General features: G+C 48.4%; 1 protein-coding gene across 10 annotated transcripts in view; it reads right to left on the bottom strand.

Moving 5' to 3' along the window:
* The window catches only part of Sipa1l2 (signal induced proliferation associated 1 like 2), a 166,793-nt gene that overhangs the window by 111,931 nt on the left and 36,499 nt on the right, over window positions 1-18,363 (bottom strand). For 4 of the 10 annotated variants that reach the window (XM_020176659.2, XM_020176655.2, XM_020176660.2 and 1 more), the window contains exon 2: window positions 11,281-11,323. The exons of 3 other annotated variants lie outside the window; for them this stretch is intronic. The gene's annotated coding sequence lies outside the window, so the exon portion shown is untranslated. Of the gene's footprint in view, window positions 1-6,189; window positions 6,213-11,280; window positions 11,324-11,855; window positions 12,164-12,192; window positions 17,236-18,363 lie in introns of those variants that run through there. 3 more of the 10 variants (XM_074056866.1, XM_074056865.1, XM_074056869.1) reach the window with 3 other exon arrangements.

Below are 18,363 nucleotides of genomic sequence, written 5' to 3'. Positions count from 1 at the left end.
TATTTATTGCTGTAAATTACCAGGCAGCCACAGTTGTTAAATAGTCAGGTTGGAGGACCTGGTTAAAACGATGGGTCTGACAGATGGTTCCGTTCTCAGGCATTGAAAAAAAATCTTTTTCTCAATACGGAATAGTGAATATCACCCAAAAGTCTTTGGGAAGACCTTGCTTCTGCCGCTGCTGCTCCATCCTTAACCTCTGTAGCCATGTTTCTTTCTTCACATATACACCGCGTGGACCGTGCGCCTTCTGGTCAATGGTGTTTTTACCAAACAGAAGATTTACTCAGCAAGACACTTTCCCCTCAACAAAATCACCTTCTCACCCATCAGGGAAGACAAGTCACAGAAGCAGTCTGGTTTCACCAGCAGTAAATCAATGCTGGCTTTGCAGGGCTGAGGCTAATTTCTGCAAAATTTAATTTGCAAAAAACAGCCCAAGGCTACCATGATATAAAATTCACTTGATGTGTTCATTTCACACTCTTGAGTCCTCATCCCACCAGTGGGTGGGTGATCCCAATTATTTAAAGTAGAAGTGTCTGAATTTGCCCCAGCAACCCCAGACAGCAGCCCTCTGAGTCCAGCAGGGAACCAGAGCCCAGCTTCCTCTTGCCAGCCCCTGGGACAGGAAAGATATCCCAGAAATCAGCTGGGCTGAGTCAATATTTTCACTCTGCAGAGCTCAACCACAGGGCACCAGTGTTCCATTTAATGAATTTTTTCTTCCACTTCTTTGTACAGAAGCAATGCTTTCAATATGGACAAATACTAAAAAGCAAACACTAGCAACCCCACCTACATCTAGCACCCAGAGTGCTCTGGGTTCCACAGCGAAAGGCAACAAACAGGCCATGTACTGCCAGGCAGCAAGTACAACACCCCCAGATCACTGACCGTCTGAGCATAAAGAATTCTATTTATGAAGACAGTAAACACGCTAAGCTGTGCAATGGTAGAATTCCTCAATAGAAGTGCACTGAATGTATACACAGGGCATTGGCCCCTACAGACACAGACACACCTATGCATGGTGAAGAAAGGTAAGAAAATTCTCCAAAATGTTGCTCTCATTATGAGTGCTGCCACTTGAGGTGACTGTTTTTCATTCTTTCCATTCAAAGATTATGCATGGAATACATAATTACCCCTGCTGAGCCAAGAGGTTGAGAATTACACATATAAATGTCCTCAGCAGACCAGCAGACCTGTGTATCTCACTACATCAGTGAACTGCTGTCCGTAGGGTGGCTGCGAGGTTCCACTAAAGCCTAATCAATGCAGACCCAGAGCCACAAAAGCTGGAGTTCTGGGGGCAACCCCACCATCACTAATCAGCCTAGAAATAAGTTCCTTCCTGTCATGCCGTCCTCACCCCCAGTCCATTCCCCGCCTAACTTGTTATCTCTCCTGCACACAGAACTTCAGGACTTTCAGGGCTCAGAAAGAATTAGCTCAGACTAGAAAGACCCTTGGCCAGTTCTCTATTGGCAGCAAAGAAACTCAGTTTACATTTAAAACAAAAAACAAATCCTCCCAATGAGGCTGGTGGAAGGTTGGTGGCCCGCAATCCCATCTCCAGTCCTCAGACTGGAGATAGAATGGCTTGCCCTCCTGTTCCACCTATGCATCAAGAAACCCCAGCTACCAGAGCCATGCCAGGTCAGTAAGGAGCTGGTCACCTGGCTGTCTGTAACTTATTCAGCCAGATTACACCCTTTGAAAGATGCCTCCCCACCCTGTGCTTCTTTTGCCTCACTAGCCTTTAATAAATCCCTCTGCCCACAAGTCACTATTTACTACACAGTCCTTTAAGGCAGCCCCCTTCTCAGACACAGAAGGGTTTCCAAAGATTGTCTGGTCTTCATGGGAAGGATGGTGCTGTTTCCTGGTCCCTGGGTCTGTAGAAAGAGTGTCCAGTTGTTCCTACCCTTCCTCTGTAGGTGTCACATATGGGGAGAAGGGCAGCACTGCATAGGTCAGGTACAGGCAAGGCCGGAAGCCTCAGCTTCAGGAAGCTCCGGGTCCAGACCAGGAACTCAACAGCTCCAAGCTCTGGGTCATGTCAGGAACAAGTTCCAATTCATCTAGAAATGGGAGTTCCTGTGTGGATTTGACTTCTCACAGGGAACACAATCAGGGAGATACCACCCGTGGAAAAACACTGAGTTAGGAAACAGAGCTAATCAGGAAATGTAAATCGACCCACCAAACACTGGGGTTTGGAGTCCCTATCTTTAGGAAGAAAGAAAAAAGCAAGCAAAAGCACTACAGTACCTGCAGCTAGACTCATGGAGACATAAAAGGCGCCTTTCTTAAAGAACGCAACTTTTATTTCTCAAACTTGCCACGTCCCGACACACTGAGACCCTTGCACACTCATTGCCTCCTCTAAAGTCACTTGTGGTAGACATTTCCTTCGTTCCTGTCCCTAGGGAGGTTACCACAATCTGCATGTCAGGGGACAGAGACAGTGCAGGGTAAGATAAAGCCAGACAGCTGAATTCCTGGACCTTGCTGACAAGGACATGACCCAACTCCTAACCTTATCTTATCTGGTAAGAGAGAGCAAGGGTCCAGATAAATTCTAAGAAGTCAGCCTTTGATTATTTCAGTGGTTTACAAATACACTGTGTGGACAGACACGAACTATAGTTTAGACATTAACTTGCCAGATTAGGAAACGCTTTTCCTAGTAAGATGCGCTCAGACCCTGCCAGCAGGCAGAGCCAGTCAGAGCACCCACAAGACACAAAGATGCAGCCAAGACCATGGCAAATGCAATACAACCAGCGGTAACTCTTGACACTCGGAAACCCCACTAGACCCCATCCTAGCTGGCCCGGTGGGCACAGAGCCCATGCTCGCCTGATCGTGCTCAGTCTCAGGGAGCCCAATCCCACCACAACAGGAAATGGGAATACTGATGCATGTGTCTGGGCCAGAGGCACGTGAGCCCCTTCTGCACTGTCTACAGTAACAGAACAAAGTCGAGGACTCAGTCTTGACCTTCAATTGTCAGGCCCTCCAAGGTCACTCTGGGTAAGCTACTTATGGTCGCTAGGTTTTAACTGTGCCAATGGCCACACAGTCCACATGATGGCTCCCATGGGGGATCCTGATGGAACTTCCATCTTCAAGCCCCCATCTTCTGCCTACTGAATCAACAGGAGGGGACACAGAGTAGCGTGGAGCAAGCCTGGGAATGGAAGAAGGGAACACCTTCCAGGGCTGCAGGTGGCCAGGAAGCCGCACCTGAAGTGTTTGTGCCAGCTTCTCTGGGGACCCCTGTGGACTGGCTGTCCAACCAGACCACCTTCAAATCACAAAGGAGGCCGGAGGGTGAGGGCTGCTGGAGGAAGATGGCCGCAAAGCAGGCAAAGCACCCTGAACAAGGCTGCTCCACCTGTACTCAGACATCTTAGCAGCACGTCAAATGGCAGGAGAGCCACACACCTGGAAGACCATAACAAGGAAGGGGTTAAACACCTTCCTTACTCATCCCAAGGTCATCAAAAATGATTTTGAGACCACCCACCCTACCCCCGCCAAGCACTGCTAAGAAAATCTTTACTTGGCTAATTGCCTGGATGAAGATTAGTTTTGGAGTGATTTGCATGAAGATGTGTATTCTAAAAAGTCAGTTAAACAGAATTAATTCTAATACACTGCTTATTATAGCATCTTAATGAAGGCAGATACAAAAATGGAAGAAAGATCACACATAATACCCAATCTATTATGCAGACACATTAAGAACATCCCATTGTTCTATAATGAGAGATCTGTTCTCCTGTTACAACTACTGGTAACCTGACACTTCATCCTGGTGGACTGCTGCACATTTCTGAGAATGGATTAGAAACCAGCAAGATCTGATCCCTATCTTTACAACAAATGCAAAGTCACAAAATGCCTGGCTTTTCCTGGTGACGGTCAGGGCGAGGCGCGGGATCCTCTCTGTGGAGAAAAACACATTGTTACACAGGAGGCCCAGCCTCAAGAGCAAGACAGTACCTCCCATGTTCACTGCCTCCCGCAGCACTGCCAACTGCATATTTTAGCACATTTTAAAAGGAAAAGGAGAAGAAATAAAAATGTGCAACTTAACCAACACCTGAGAGGCGGTGCGGTGCTGGTGCACAGGCGCTGGGAGTGTTAGGCAGGCATCCGGCACCACCCATCAGACTGCCAAACCTCTGTATTTTCAAGCAATTCGTGCTCTCTCTGAAGAAGAAACAACAAAACCCCTCCGTGCCTGAACTGAACTGCCAGTAACTCAGCCTTGTCAGACAGAATGCAGCAGCCTCCGAGGCTCAAAAGCCTTTTGATAAACCTATTGTGCGGCACGGTGCCTAAAAATAGTGTGGTTGGGCGGGCAGATCACACCAAGGAATAACGCCTGCACTCTCAGCTGTGCACACCAGACAGAGGAAGGGAAAGGGAGGCCAGGATGTGTTCTTAGTCTGTACCGTGGCTCCTGTGGCCGCCTCCTGCCTATCTCCACACCCTTCCACCCGTCATGTCCTCTGTCCTCTACACACGGTTAGCCACACCATGTTGTCCTTCCTTGGAAGACGGGGACAGCAGGTGACAGGAGGGGGAGCTGAGACTCACATTCCTACATATTCACTGCCAATACCTTTCTGCCCCTAAGCAGAGCTGAGGGCAACGACCACACTGTAGTAACTACTGAACGTGGCTCCTCCTTATTTCCCTAATAGTTAGTGGAGTTCTCAACCTTTATGGCATGTCAGATCATCCCAGCAAGTACAGAAAAACAGATGTCAGAAACTCTTTTCAATTCAGTTTTTAAATATCAGGCATCAGTAGTTTTCAAGTTTCTTGAGTGAGTAGGTGGGGCTGAGAGCTGTTTAAAACAACAAAGGCCTTCAGACAAACTCAGGTTGACTGCCCAGGCCAGCAAGGCAGGCAACAAAAACCTGTCTGGAGTAGACAGCTTCATGGTCCATGCCTGCAAAGCCCCGAGCCACCAAGGGGCCAAGAGTGCCGCCCTTGTAGAGACCACTGCTGGACAGAAGAGAAAGCTGTGGTGGGTGGCTTCCTGAAACAGAAGCTCAAAAGGAATTGGGAATTACAAAGCTAACATTTAGCTCTTCTCAATCCCCAATTCTAATTTAGTATTCACTTTTCTTTTATCATTATATCTGTGTGTGTGTGTGTGTGTGAGAGAGAGAGAGAAAGAGGGAGAGAGAGAAAGAAAAGATGAATTCTTGTCTTGATTATTTATCAAGGGAATAGGATACCCCCAAGGTGGGAAAAGTACCCATGTAACTGAAGTTCTCTGACGAAGTCACGTCCATGTTGAAGACCTGCAGACTGGCTGACCTTGGTGACGAGGAGATGGTGATCCTGCAGAGATGAAAGCTGTGCGTCCAGAGAAGTCTCTTGGGCTCTCTGGGGCCCTTCAGTAGCCAATTTCCTTCACTTCTGAACGTGACCTAATGTTCCGTGACCAGTGGGAAGGCTTCTCCTGATCTTAGCAGACCTCCAGCCACCACTGGCCCTAAAGCTGGAGCACTGAAACCCAACTGTCTGAAACCTACCAGAGACGCTCTCCTGCTCTGTTGTTCTGCCTACCTGATGCCCCGCCAATGCCACACGAAAGTCAAGCAACCTTCCCTGCAGTGGGCGTGGATCTGTGCTCCCAGGCCACAGTCACTCGCATTTGGTCCAGAGTAAACTATTTTCATATCCCCTTTAAAGCAGAGTCACAATTTTACATGGACATAATACACAATATTAAGTATCTTACCAACAATTTAGTTTATTTTTCAGATTAAAAAAAAAAAAAAGAACAGTTAGGTCAGTTGTAGCAAGCGTGGTGTACGTGAGCTCTGACAAAAGCCTGGTGGCAGACTATTGGCACTCGCCACAGTCACAACCCAGACGTGTGAAGTTCAGGCAAATCACCCAAGGTTAAATATGCTAATACTTGACAACCCGATAGCAAATTAGGTTCGGTTTCAACGAATCACACTATCTCAACCAAGCCTGTTTATGGCTCTCAGGTTGCCCTCAAACTCACAACCCTCTTGCCCTCACCCCGAGTACTAGGATTACAGGCCTGTGCCACCATCACAAGGTCAATTTGCCAGCCAACGCAGGCTCCAAGCTCAGAGTGCTGGAATCTACCTCCCCAGGCCACAGTTCCAGCGCTGCACTTACCGTGTCACCTGGAAGTCCCTTGACCATCCTGCATCCACTCAGGACAGCAGGGGAAAGCCCTGCCAGTGCTTCCAAGGAGACTTGGAACAGAGGTAGTACTCAGTAAATGCCAGCTAGTGTCACCACGGCATTGGATGTAAAGAACCAGAGCGTCTTGTTAGGAGGAGAGTCCATGTGGAAGTCCATCCACCACAGTGGACTATCACACGCATAGTTAACCTGTCCTTTCTCTTTGAAGTGGCCAGGCCCTGGTTTCTACTGTGCCTCCAGGTACGCAGGAGAACAAGTTACCCAAGATCCACATCCACGCAGACCAGAAAGACAGGAGGCAGACAGCCGGGTTTGGGGTGACCCTCAAAATGGGATAGATTCTCAGCCTCTACCAGACGCCTTGCTAATTACCAGGAAAGGAGCTTGCAGCAAGCAAAAACAGCTATTTCGCTAACAAATTAAAGTCTGAACACTACCCATTGTTTCTCACTGAATGCCTCCTTCATGAAACCTTCCACTGATACTTCCTCCAAACAAACGCCTAACATAAACAAACAAACGACAGAAAGAAAACAGCTTATAAAATTACAATGTGCTTTGTGACAGCACTGCTGGCTTTCAGACTCATGAAATAAGAGCAATCCAGCAGCTCTTCACTAAGGGAACAAACAGAATCCCGCCTTTGTAACAGGCCCTCCAAAATGCCTTCCCTCCACATGAAAACACTGCATTCCACACATGTGCAAAGAGAACCTTGGCTTCCCACTCAACTCCCAGCCATCACTGCAATTATCACTGTCACCAAGAAGCCACTGAAGCTGGAGCTTTGGCCATACCACTGAGGGACAAGTGCTTTTTGAGGAGCCTTGGGCCGTGATTGAATTCACCATTCACTAGAGTGCAACAACAAACAGCAATTACTTCATTTTATTCTAGAACACACCCTTGAAGTTATAGGAGGAGTCTACTGGTTTTAATATCACAATATCAGTCTATTTATCTTTTTGTGGGAACAATACGCAGCTAGCGGGAAGGCAGCAACATAATCGTACAAGTTCTCTTTTGGTTCTCAAAGGTGCAGAAAATAAGCTCATACACTGAAATACCTGTGAAATAAGGCTAAGTGGATGGCTTGGCCTTCTCCTGGAGCCACTGCCTGCCTGTGGGGCCCAGCCTCAGAGCACAGCCTGCCATCTCTCCTCCCCTGCTCCACTGGGTCAGCAATGTGGCTCTGAGCAAAGCCCTCTGCCTCCCTAGGCTTCCATGTCCTTATTTTTAAAATAGGGATAATGAGACCTACTGCAAAGCACACTGGGAAATTAAACAAGATAGGTAAAGGTGTTTTCTACCACAGAGTGAGCTGTAAGCTGCAAATAATTCTGAGACATTGGAGGAAATAAATGGCCTGTAGACACAGTGCACGCGTGAGCAAGCGTCTGCCAAGGTCAGTCACTCACTGCTTCCTGGGTGACCAAGGTGGCCGGGGCCACATTAGGGTAAAACTACAAGTAAAAAAACAGAGACAAGGCATGTTGCCATGAGTCACTGAGTTAGAGCCTCAGAAAAAGGAAGGAATTCACAGTTATCAAGAAAAGGATACCTTACCTGGTCAACTAAAGGAAATTCTAAGTATGCAGCAGTCTGATTATGGCACAAACTTGTCCAGGAGAAACCAGCCTGATAGGTCCTCCACACTAAGGGTCAATTCCCATTTACTCCCTCAGGAGCTTGCAGGAAAGGAAAGAGTGCCGCTGGGCTCGGGGAGGAGCAGCTTGAGAGTCAGATGGAACACCCCAGGGCACAAGAACAGAGGTGACGCTGAAGCCAGGTTTCTGCTCAGCCTGCCCTGGCCTCCACCACTTTGCCTCTTTCTACACAACCCTTATTCTGACCAAAGTGCACCAGAATGCATCTGGCTGAGTGCATTCGGTCACCCTTGCCCACATGTGCAGCCAGGCTCCCTTGAAGCAACAGAGACCCTGGTCACCTTGGCTCACTGGCACCCCATTTTATACAATGACAGCGGTCAAAGTTTTTTGAGAACTGCTTGTGCATATCTGTCCCCTCCTCAGTTGATTATAAACTCCTGAAGGGAGGGCCATCTTGAACGCTCCCACTCACCCACTCCTCACAGGGTGCACACTTACAGAAGTGATCTGGGAAATGTCTGTGGAACTATATCGCTCTCAAAAAGCAAGGACAGAGTGCCCCATTGTCCCTCCCCAAGCTCTGCAGAGTTTAAGGCCCTCGACCTAAGGTGGCTAAACCTTTCTGCATCCGGCTCATTGAGATATGACATGAAACATTTTCAGATGTAACCTGGAGATGTTTGCATGACCCACCTGAGGTGCCATGAGTGTCTACAGTACAAGATGGACTTTGGGAAGAGCCAGGAGAGCATCCAAAAGTCCCAGTACAGGCAAGTACACTGCCCAGGGGTGGAACACCTGAGTGACAAGCTTACACTCATTCCTGACAACAGCCAGTGGTGCCATCCTCTGGCCGCTTCTCCAAGGAGATCTGGCAGTGATGAAGTTTCTTCAGAAACTTGGGCAGTACAGCAGGAAACGGGCTGGTTTGAGAACATCACAAGAGCTAGAGATGCATTATGGCCTCAGTAAAGGTATGTTCAGTCCTCGAATTCCCCTGGAATCACAACAGTGGCCATCAGGAGAGAGGGAGGAGAGAAACAAGGCCCATCCGCCACCAAGAGGTGCAAGTCAAAGGTATCACTGAAAGCAGGGACAAAGAACAAGACTCAAAACAGCACCTTCCTGGCAAAAAAATGCCCAGAGCTAAAGTCTCACCAGGAATCGGAGGGCTGCAATCTGTACCACTAGGACACCATGCAAAATTCTAGCCATCTTACTTACAACAAACTTTGGAGCTCAGCCCCACAGAACAAAGCTCCTAATCCTCAGATAAACAGGCTCGTAAGCCTTTGTACTGGCAGAGTACATCCTACCATCACCAGCATGGAAAAGAGGACACCAAAGGCAAAGTCGTCTATACAACGATGGTGTACCAAGCCAGTGACTCCACCATCACTTTTAAACAATGCACTGGTTACATATAAACTGGAGAGTAAAAGTTGTCATAAGGAAACTGAACTAACTCCACCCACGCTTTGAACAACAGATGTGCAGTACAGACCTGTGACGTTCCAAGCTGGGCACAATGGTAACCCCTGGTAAAATTACAGTGAAATGGACTTTCCAGAAGAAAAGTGACCAGGCTTAGAGCAGCTGACCAACAAAGTGTGAATTTATCCACTTTCCATTCTTAAAAGACCTCCTTCTCCACGTTCATATCGTATACAATTCTGATGGTCAAAATTTAGTCGAATTTAAAATGAAGAGAATAGCTGGAGTTGGGCTGACAGATTAGAAAAAATATTTGACCTGGAACTCATACCGCATGCAAAAACGAACAGAAAAAGATCATGTGTAAATTTTATAATCAGAGAGCAAGAAGTTTTATCTTAGAATGAGAATCAGGCCAGAAGCTACGCTAGAAAAACAAAAAAGGCTGAACTCAAGGAAGGCTGACATATCTGGTGGAGTAGAGACGAGATGGAGAGCATGCCATTGCAAACAGTGTCTCAACACTGGGAAGATGGCTCGCTTATCACAGGCACCAAGGACTGGTCTCCAAAATAAAGATGTAAAAAGAGTCAGCACATGGCAAAATCCAAAAGTCAACAGGCAAAAGAGATACAACTGGCTGATAAACAGGTAAAGGCACCGAAGTGCAATACTAACTTTTTTTAGAAGAACATTTTTAACACTGAGATCAGAAAAATTCAGTTGGTGAAGACGACAGGCTGAGCCAGGCATCACGGACACCATACATGGCGCAAACCTTCTTCAGGGCTGTCAGCAAGACCTGCCAAAGCCCTCATGGTGCATGTCCCTGCCATGTGGGAACTACATTCCTCGGAATTTACCTCACGGAAACAGTCATGTGAGCCTCTGGGCAGACATTTTATTAGTTAGTAACCCAATACCAATGAGCACCGACCTGTTCTTCAACAAAGAATGGGTTCAACAGTTAGTGCGTGCAAAGCTGGTCTACGGGAGTAAGAAGGGACCACCTAACTGCTGCAGTGAAAAGACACCTGCCACATACAAGTAACTGAAGTCAAAGGCACATGCATGTGACTTGTTAAAATTCCGTAATTTAAGTATGTGTAGATTTATACTGGCTGCCTGTGAGCCATGGGGGAGGGGGGACAAAGGGAGGAGCACTACATTGTATACGTTTCTGTGTTACATGAAATTAAATAAATTTAAAAACTAAATTCGAGTTTTGACCAGCTTGAGGATGCCTATGGTCTGAAGGGCCTATCACGACCCTGTAAGCATCCTTCAACATGCTCACAGCCCCTCACCATGGTCCCAGAGCTGCATCCTCCAGGCACCCTCTGCTCACATCACCATGAGAAACCCCAAGAGTGGCCAGGCTCAGCTATTTCCCCACAGCACTAAGAATGAGAAAAGGCCAGAGGGCCTCAGCTGAGTACAGATGGCTCTTACTGGCTAGCTGGCTGGTAACAGTGAACACATCACCCACTTGTAGGCTCCTTCACGGACCCATCTCATTTCCTGCTGTTACAGGAAGTGCAGATCTGAAAGGGTACAGGTGATGGTCCCACCCACCCCTCCACTGCCTTCCTCACAACAGTCCTTTTCAGTGTGCTTAGGCAGTGCACACCCGTCATGTCATACTCCCCCAGCACTGCAGCCTTCGTCAACCTTTCTTCTACTAATACAGTCACATGTGTCCCCTTCACCTAGGGGAGCCTCCATGTGGGTATGTACAAACCAGTAGTGAGGAGCATTCCCTTCTAAACACATGAGGGGACACTTAGGGAAATCACTGGTGACTCCATCTAGAGCCCCATTTAGGCAATTCCAGAGATCATTGAGCATCTGTGAGCCTCACTCACCATATCTGCTACAGAGGCATGAGAAAACCAAAACACCACCAAGGAGACTAGACACCATCTCTTACAGAACCATTAAGGGGTAACTTGAGTGCACTTTAAAAGCCAAGGGCTGTCTGGAGGCCATGTCTGTGCTCTGGCTGCTGGCAGCTTACCTGAGGCAAATGTAGGGTCTGCTCACAGGCCTGGAGTGAGATCCTGCAGGAGAAAAAAGATCTGCTCAGACTCCAGGAAAATCTCTCCATGGCAGTTTTCCACGTGTGGTCTGAGACCCCTGGGTGTCCAAGCTGCTTACAGGAGCCCACTTCACAAACGACCCCAAGATACTAGTTCTGCCTCCCTCTCTCCTCCCCTCAGTGCGCAGCGGAGCTTCCCCAGGGCTGGGAGCAGGCAATGCTGCAAAAGGGACACAGAAGCTGACCCCAGTGACCGCTGTGAAGCCAGGCAAAGGGGTCTGCAAAGCAGAGCACAATGCCATCCTGATCAATGCTGCCTTTGTTTTGGAGAAGTTATTTCCATGAAATGATACTTGTAATACAATGGGAAGGGATCACTCTTACTTTAACAAATACTTTGAAAACTTCTCAGCTTTAATTCTAACACGGGAGTACCTGTAAGCTGCATCATTCAATGATTTAGGACCTGAGTCATTTCTAAGTGTCCAGAGGAACCCTTTGAGACTGCTGCTCTGGGAGTCGATCTGGGCGTGCCACATCGTGTTAAAACACACCTGCTTTTGGTGATGACGGAAGTGGGCAGTGTTAGGTGTGCAGTACTACACACGGCACACACTGCCAAATACTTCTTCTATGTTATTTGCAAACTCACACCGCTGTAAAGGAAAAGGGGTTATCTATCAGCCTTTCTGTTCCACGTGAAGAGATCGGCGCTCTAAACAAACCGCACTATACGCCCAGTACCAACTGTGAGGCTAAAAATTGCTAAGAGATGGATGACCTGGCCCAGGGGAAGCAGTCAGAGTACGCTGTGGATTCAAGTCAGCCTGGTCCTGGGAGCATAAGCTTCTCTGCACTTCAGTTTTAAAAACAGCAGTTACATGAACTTACACAAACTAAAGCATCCTGGAGCCCATGCTCCTACTTATCATGGTCATCCTCATCAACAATGTAGAGACACAGCTCAGTTGAAGCCAAGTAACAGGGGCTGTAAGGACAGCATGGTCCCTAAATCCTGCTGTGCCTCCTGTAACAAACAAGACAGACCCTGTAAAGGAGGGCACCCCAGCCAGCCCCGTCTTACACCTGTGTCCTGGCATAGAATTAATAGCACCCACTTTCTCTTAAAACGATACAGGGTCACCTGCCAAGAAGGCCGTAACTGGCCTTGGTTTTCACAAGCCCATCTTTTGCAATCTGTCTCCATCTTTATGAAGGACTGAAACAGCTGACGAAAAGTTACTTGTAAACCCACCTCCCCCAATTATATCTGAATTTAAGATTACATGCAGGGAAAGATTCTCACGGACAATATTTACAGACATATACCAAATTGTATCCAATTCTACTCAATTCAACCCAATTCTGAGGTTAAAAATTAAAATATAATGTAATGCCACCCCCGAATTAAACACAGCAACATCACCGGATCTGGCAATCTCACTTCTCGGCAGAACTGAAACTGGGGTCCTGAAGTATCTGTACACCCACTTTTGCACCATTCGTAACAGCCAGGAGGCAGAGACGAACCAAGGGTCCCCTGACGGATGAATAAGCACAGTGTGGCCCAAGCATACAATGCAAAGTTATTCAGTTTATGCAGGAAGGAAGTCCCGGATCTGCTACAGTATGGATGAACCGTGAAGACAAGCTAAGTAAAATACAGCAGTCACAGAGGACAAAGGCTGAATGGCTCCCATTAAATTAGGTCCCTAGAGTGGGCAACTTCATGGTCATGGAGACAGAAGGTATATGCTGGGTGCCAGCATCAGGGAGTGGGGACAGAGAGTTATTTGCCAACAGGTGACCAAGAGTTCTGGAGTTGAATGGGGGTGATGGTCGCACCACAATGTGAACACCACTGGACTGCATCTTTGACCACGATATAAACAAAAAGAAAACGAAAAACTCAAAGTACCTACCCAAAAAGTTCTCTAGCATTATGTGACCAGGGGAGAATTGCTGCTGGGCCTGTCATATGCTGTGCTTCCCATCGTCACTGGCAAATCAAACCCAAGCAAGTACTCATCTGTCCATCCCTCCATCGGGCATCCACTCAGCAATGGCTCACCAACCACCTGAGCTTCCAGCTTCTGTGCTGGGATGAGGGCACCATTTACACATCACAGTCTCTGCCATGGGGGTTACTCTGGATGCACAGAGCACCCATCTGAGAAGTCTGCACAGGAGGCGCCACTGCACTGCAAATGACAAGTCTCTCCCGCAACAAAGCACTATCGTCCATAATTTAAAAAAAAAAAAAAAAATCTCAAGCCCCCAGAAGCATCAGTGTTTCCCTGAGTTTTAGGATCCAGTTTTTCCTCTTGGGAGGGTTTTTGTCCAATACTTTTTCATGTTGATCTGCCAAGAGACCCTCCATTTAATCTACAAGAGAAGTCTAGAAAGTCCTGCTGATTACTCTGTCTGGGACTGTGTGTTCTGTGGTTAGCCCCTTTTCTAAGATGGTGACTTTACTGTAGGGCCCCCCACACAATGAACTCCCCCTGTGAAACCACCTTTCCTTCCTTTGATACAACAGACGTCCTGTAAACACGCAGTGCCCTACTCTCTCAGCTGAATGCTTTTGTTTACTGGCAGGAAAGGAAGCCACAAATTCTCCAAGTAGCAGCAGGGACTCCAGAGCCTGGCTTCACTTCCTACTGGACAGGAGGCTTATATGAAGCACTGACTATTATATTCTGCCATGTTTTGGCATGAGAGGGAAAACAGTGAGTTTTCAGCAAAGTCAAGTCTTCCCAAAATACATAAAGAACCATGTACTGGGATGCAGTGCGGGAAGGATAGGAAGGTCCCTGATTCCGTGGTTTATTGGTATAGGCTCAGGACACCTTCCAGGACGCAGGGTGCTCTTCGTGCAAACCCAACATGCAGACAGACAAGGTCCAGCTCTGTGTTCTCAGCAGGTCTCTCGGTGAAGGGGGTTCTGAGAAAGTGCTGCTGACAGTGTCTTTCCACTGTAAGGAATGAAAATGTCTGGGCTAGCTGCTTCTCTGCCCTTTGATAGGTTGGGGCTGCTGATACTGGGGGAAAGCTAGCACCAAAGGAAGGCTATATTTGTTTTTGGTTTTAATTTTAAAAATTAAAGTTACTTTTTGAAATAGATCTTTTCAAGGTGCAAAGCCAGGTGTGCCAATCCATGTCCTGTCCCTTGGCCTGTGGCTCTGTGAGCTCTGGTAACCTGCACAGAGTCCGCCTCCTTTGCCACCTGGCCAGTCAGTTATGCCACCCCATCTCCTTCAAAAGTCCTAGATGTACCTGCGTGAAACAGGAGCAGAGGCCAAGTGCCAGTCTTCAAGCCTGGTCAACTTGCCAGCCAGCCCCCTAGGGCACCCAAGCCCCATCCATACTTCGAGAGGCAGGCCCTGGAGAACACCAGTGTGCAGCCAGTGCTAGATGCAGATGCCAATCACACCAGGGAGCTTCAGGCCACAGGGATAGTGCACAAACAACAGCTTGTGCCATCCACGCCCAGAAATGCGCTGCACACAGGCACCTGTCCACCACACCCATTCCACACCTGACCACTCACCAGTGTTAGCAGTCAAGTTTACTGTTTCAGGTGTTTGATTCAAAGCACACAGACCAGGGCCCTCTAACCATTTCCACGGTGTCTAAAGGTCCGCTTTTATACAGTGTGGAAATCAGAGATGAGGTGTTGGCCAACTGTAAGGCAAACTGCATACACTGAGCAAATGCCAGACCCCTTGCAAGAGTCCAATTCCACTGCAAAGAGGTCAGAGCACTGAAGAATTCTCAACACAGACAGCTCTGAGCTCCTTGGAAACAGCCACGTGCAAAGGCAGTGTGGTATGACATGAGGCACGGCCATTGTTCTAGTGGTCTTTTAGGTAACAAGGAGGAAGAAGGAGAAAGAAACTGGATGTGGGGCCCTTTGAAGCCATCTTACAGTCAACAAATACTTAGGTAGTAACACAGCATATATGGTACAAAAAGCTGACCATAACTAAGACACATTCTTGGAACCAGATCATCACTGCCCAATGGGAGTGAGGCCAAGCCTCCCATGCAAGAGTGGACCAAGTGTCCACACTCTGTACTGGAAGCAATGTCCTGGAGGACACTGCCAGGCCAGCTTAGAGGAGGCTACCAGATTTCACCAGGGAGAAGACAAGACAGTGGGCAAGGAAGGCTAGCTAGAGGAGGGGACACAGGGGCAGCTGAGCCAAGGCAAGGGTGTACCCGTCACCCTAAACTCTGTCAGCGTGGCGCAGGCCACCTTCTAAGTGTCAGGAGACCACTCCCTAGCCCAGCTCGGTCCTGAGGAAAAATCCAGGGTTTGGATGCCTACTCCTCACACTGAGCGCCCTCTCAACCACGCATTTGACCTCCCACAGTGCCCTCTCAGCCCTCAGCACCTCACACAGACCCTTCCAGTCCTATCGCTTCTCCCGCAGCGGCCCCTCAGTCCTACACCTACACTCTCTGAGCTCTACAACACTACACTCGACTCCTGTCAGACTCCAGACTCCAGAAGGCCAGGGGCAAGGTATGACTCAAGATACACAGCTGGCACTAATCACAGTGCTCTGCACCCAAAAGCACACAGAAATAATTTCCAAAGGGAAGCAGAAGCAGGGGAGGCAGGGAGAAAGAAATTAGAGGAGAGAAGGGAAAAGGGGAAAGAGAAGAAAGGGCAAAGCACACCGGGCTGTTCCGGAGACCCGCAGGAACGCAGCAGAGGGCAGGTGGCCCAGGATAAGCAGGTATCTCTGAAGGAAAGAGTGGAGCTACTTCCGTGAGGGAATCCCAGAGAAGAGGCTGAACTCTGTGAAATGGCTGCTGTTCTGCCATTTCTGACCTAAAGACAGCAGAAACAATGAATCTCTGGGGCTCACCCATCCCTGTGCATCTCCATTCATCACTTACTGGCTGTGAAGCCCGTTTTCCCCAAACAACCACCACCCTAGGCACAGCCCACAGCACCGGACTCAACGGTGGACAGCTTGCCCCTCCTTGGAGCCTCCTTCCCACCCGTGTCCCACCTCTGTGAGCAATGCCATTCTCACCTCCTCTTCCACCACCGGCAGCTGCAGTTTTTCTGTCCCGCAGACCTTTCCTCCCCACTTTCCTGGTTCTTGTCAGTCCCTGCACTGATCATGACACTGCCTGGGCCGTTTAGCCACTCCATTCCCTCAGCTCAGTGACCCATTCAGAGCCTGGCAGAACAAAGCAAAGTCATCTACAGTCCTCTCTGGGATGGTGCTGGGGCAGAGAATTCATCCACAGTCTTCTCTGGCAGAGCACCAGGACCATGAAGTCCAGTCTGTTGCAGGGGCTAAGCCAGGAGGCCAGGGCAGACAGCACTGGCCACCATGTGTCAGCCACACAAATGTGTTGGCATGCAGAATTCCGCAGGGCGAAGCAAAGGTGCAGGAGAAGACCCTGGAGCCCTGGATCCCACAGAGCCTGAAGTACACCACTCCTGCACAGCAGCTACTCAACTGAGAGCTTTCTCTTTTATTTCCAGTTTAAGTTAGAGTTCCATCACTCACAACCAGCAGTCGAGTGTGTACGCCTATTTGAAACTACACCACGCATACCTTACATCTCAAAACGGTCTTCTAAAAGTCTGTAATAAGGCCAACTGCCTAATCCTGCCTCTCCACTGGCGGCGTAATATGCACTAAACGACCTTTCCCAATGACCTTATCCTACAGGTCCCTGCCTCTATCCCGCTCATCAAGATGCTCCCACTACCCAAAATACCCAGCATCCTTCATGGCCTTCAAGGCCCTCACCATGCCCAAACCCTCTCAGACATCTCAGGGGAGAGGCTGCTAGGAGGCATCAGTGTCTCTTGGGTTCTGCAGCTCCCCTGGGACACTGCACCTTGGCTTCCCACTGTCCCACAGGATTTCTTCATGGACTTGTCTGCTATTTTCTACTGACAGTTCCTAACAAGCAGAAGCTGTAGGCACACCAAACACTGAATAAGCAGTCACAAGGCCAAGTGTGGTGGCCTGTGATCCCAACACTGGGAAGGCTGAAGCAGGAGGATCAAGAGGCCAAGGCCAGCCTGGCTGCACAGTAAGATCCTGTCTCAAAAATAAAACCAAAAAAGTAATACATGCATAGTTGGTGAAAGGAATAACTATAAACAGGAAGGAAAGCTTCTTACACTCGAAAGCCATTCTGAAGGTGATATTACTCTATGTCAGTGCCTTTAACCTTTTCCCACATATTTCTTGCAGTAATTTGGGGGGGATTTTTAGGAGTCAATAACTTAATTACTATGACTATTGAAATGGCCTCGGTGTGGTGACAGAAATCCTCCGGCTCTTTCGTTGTCACCCACAAACAGGAGGAATAAAGAAGACGCCTGGAGAATCACTGTAGTCCTGCTACATGAAGCTAAAAAGCTTTACCCCACAGTGACTGCAAAACCCACACTTCCAGGCAAGGCAACCTTCCCTTGGCTCCCTCTCCACCCTCTTTTTGCTCCTTGCCCTGCCTCTCTGGTTCTCATGCCCAGACAGCAGCTCCTCAAACTTGCTGAGGCAGAGGGTGGGGCAGGGAGAAGTTCTGATGGCTCTGGGTGAATATCCCTCTCCTCCACCCAACCCGCAAAGCATTACGAACACTGAAATCACTCTAGTATTGGGGCTCGGGAGCAATTTCACCAGCAGGGAGATACGTGTTCTGAATTAAGATGCATCATCCCGACACCCCCATCCAGAAAAAGCAGCAGGCTGTTGAACTTGGCGTCCATATTTTTCCACCACTGGCCACTTTGCTTTAGGACCTGCTTGGACACAGGCGAAACACGGAAAATGAGAAAATGTCATTTCTGTTCATTATCTAAAGATCTACTCACTGATGCAACTCTGGGACCATGAACAATTGAATGAAGCACAGTGAGAACCCTGGGGTCCCTCGCCCTCTTACAGGCTGATCAGAGCTCTGGCTTAGCAATGGTACAATGCCATACCTTCAGACTGGAGGATACCACAGTATAACCCTGAAGCTGTGCTCATTAAGTCAACAAGGAAAGGAGGCAAGAAAATGTATCTGTGAACCCAA

This window comes from Castor canadensis, chromosome 15, assembly GCF_047511655.1.
Source record: "Castor canadensis chromosome 15, mCasCan1.hap1v2, whole genome shotgun sequence".
Lineage (NCBI taxonomy): Eukaryota > Metazoa > Chordata > Mammalia > Rodentia > Castoridae > Castor > Castor canadensis.
This window is presented reverse-complemented; position numbering and strand designations above follow the sequence as displayed.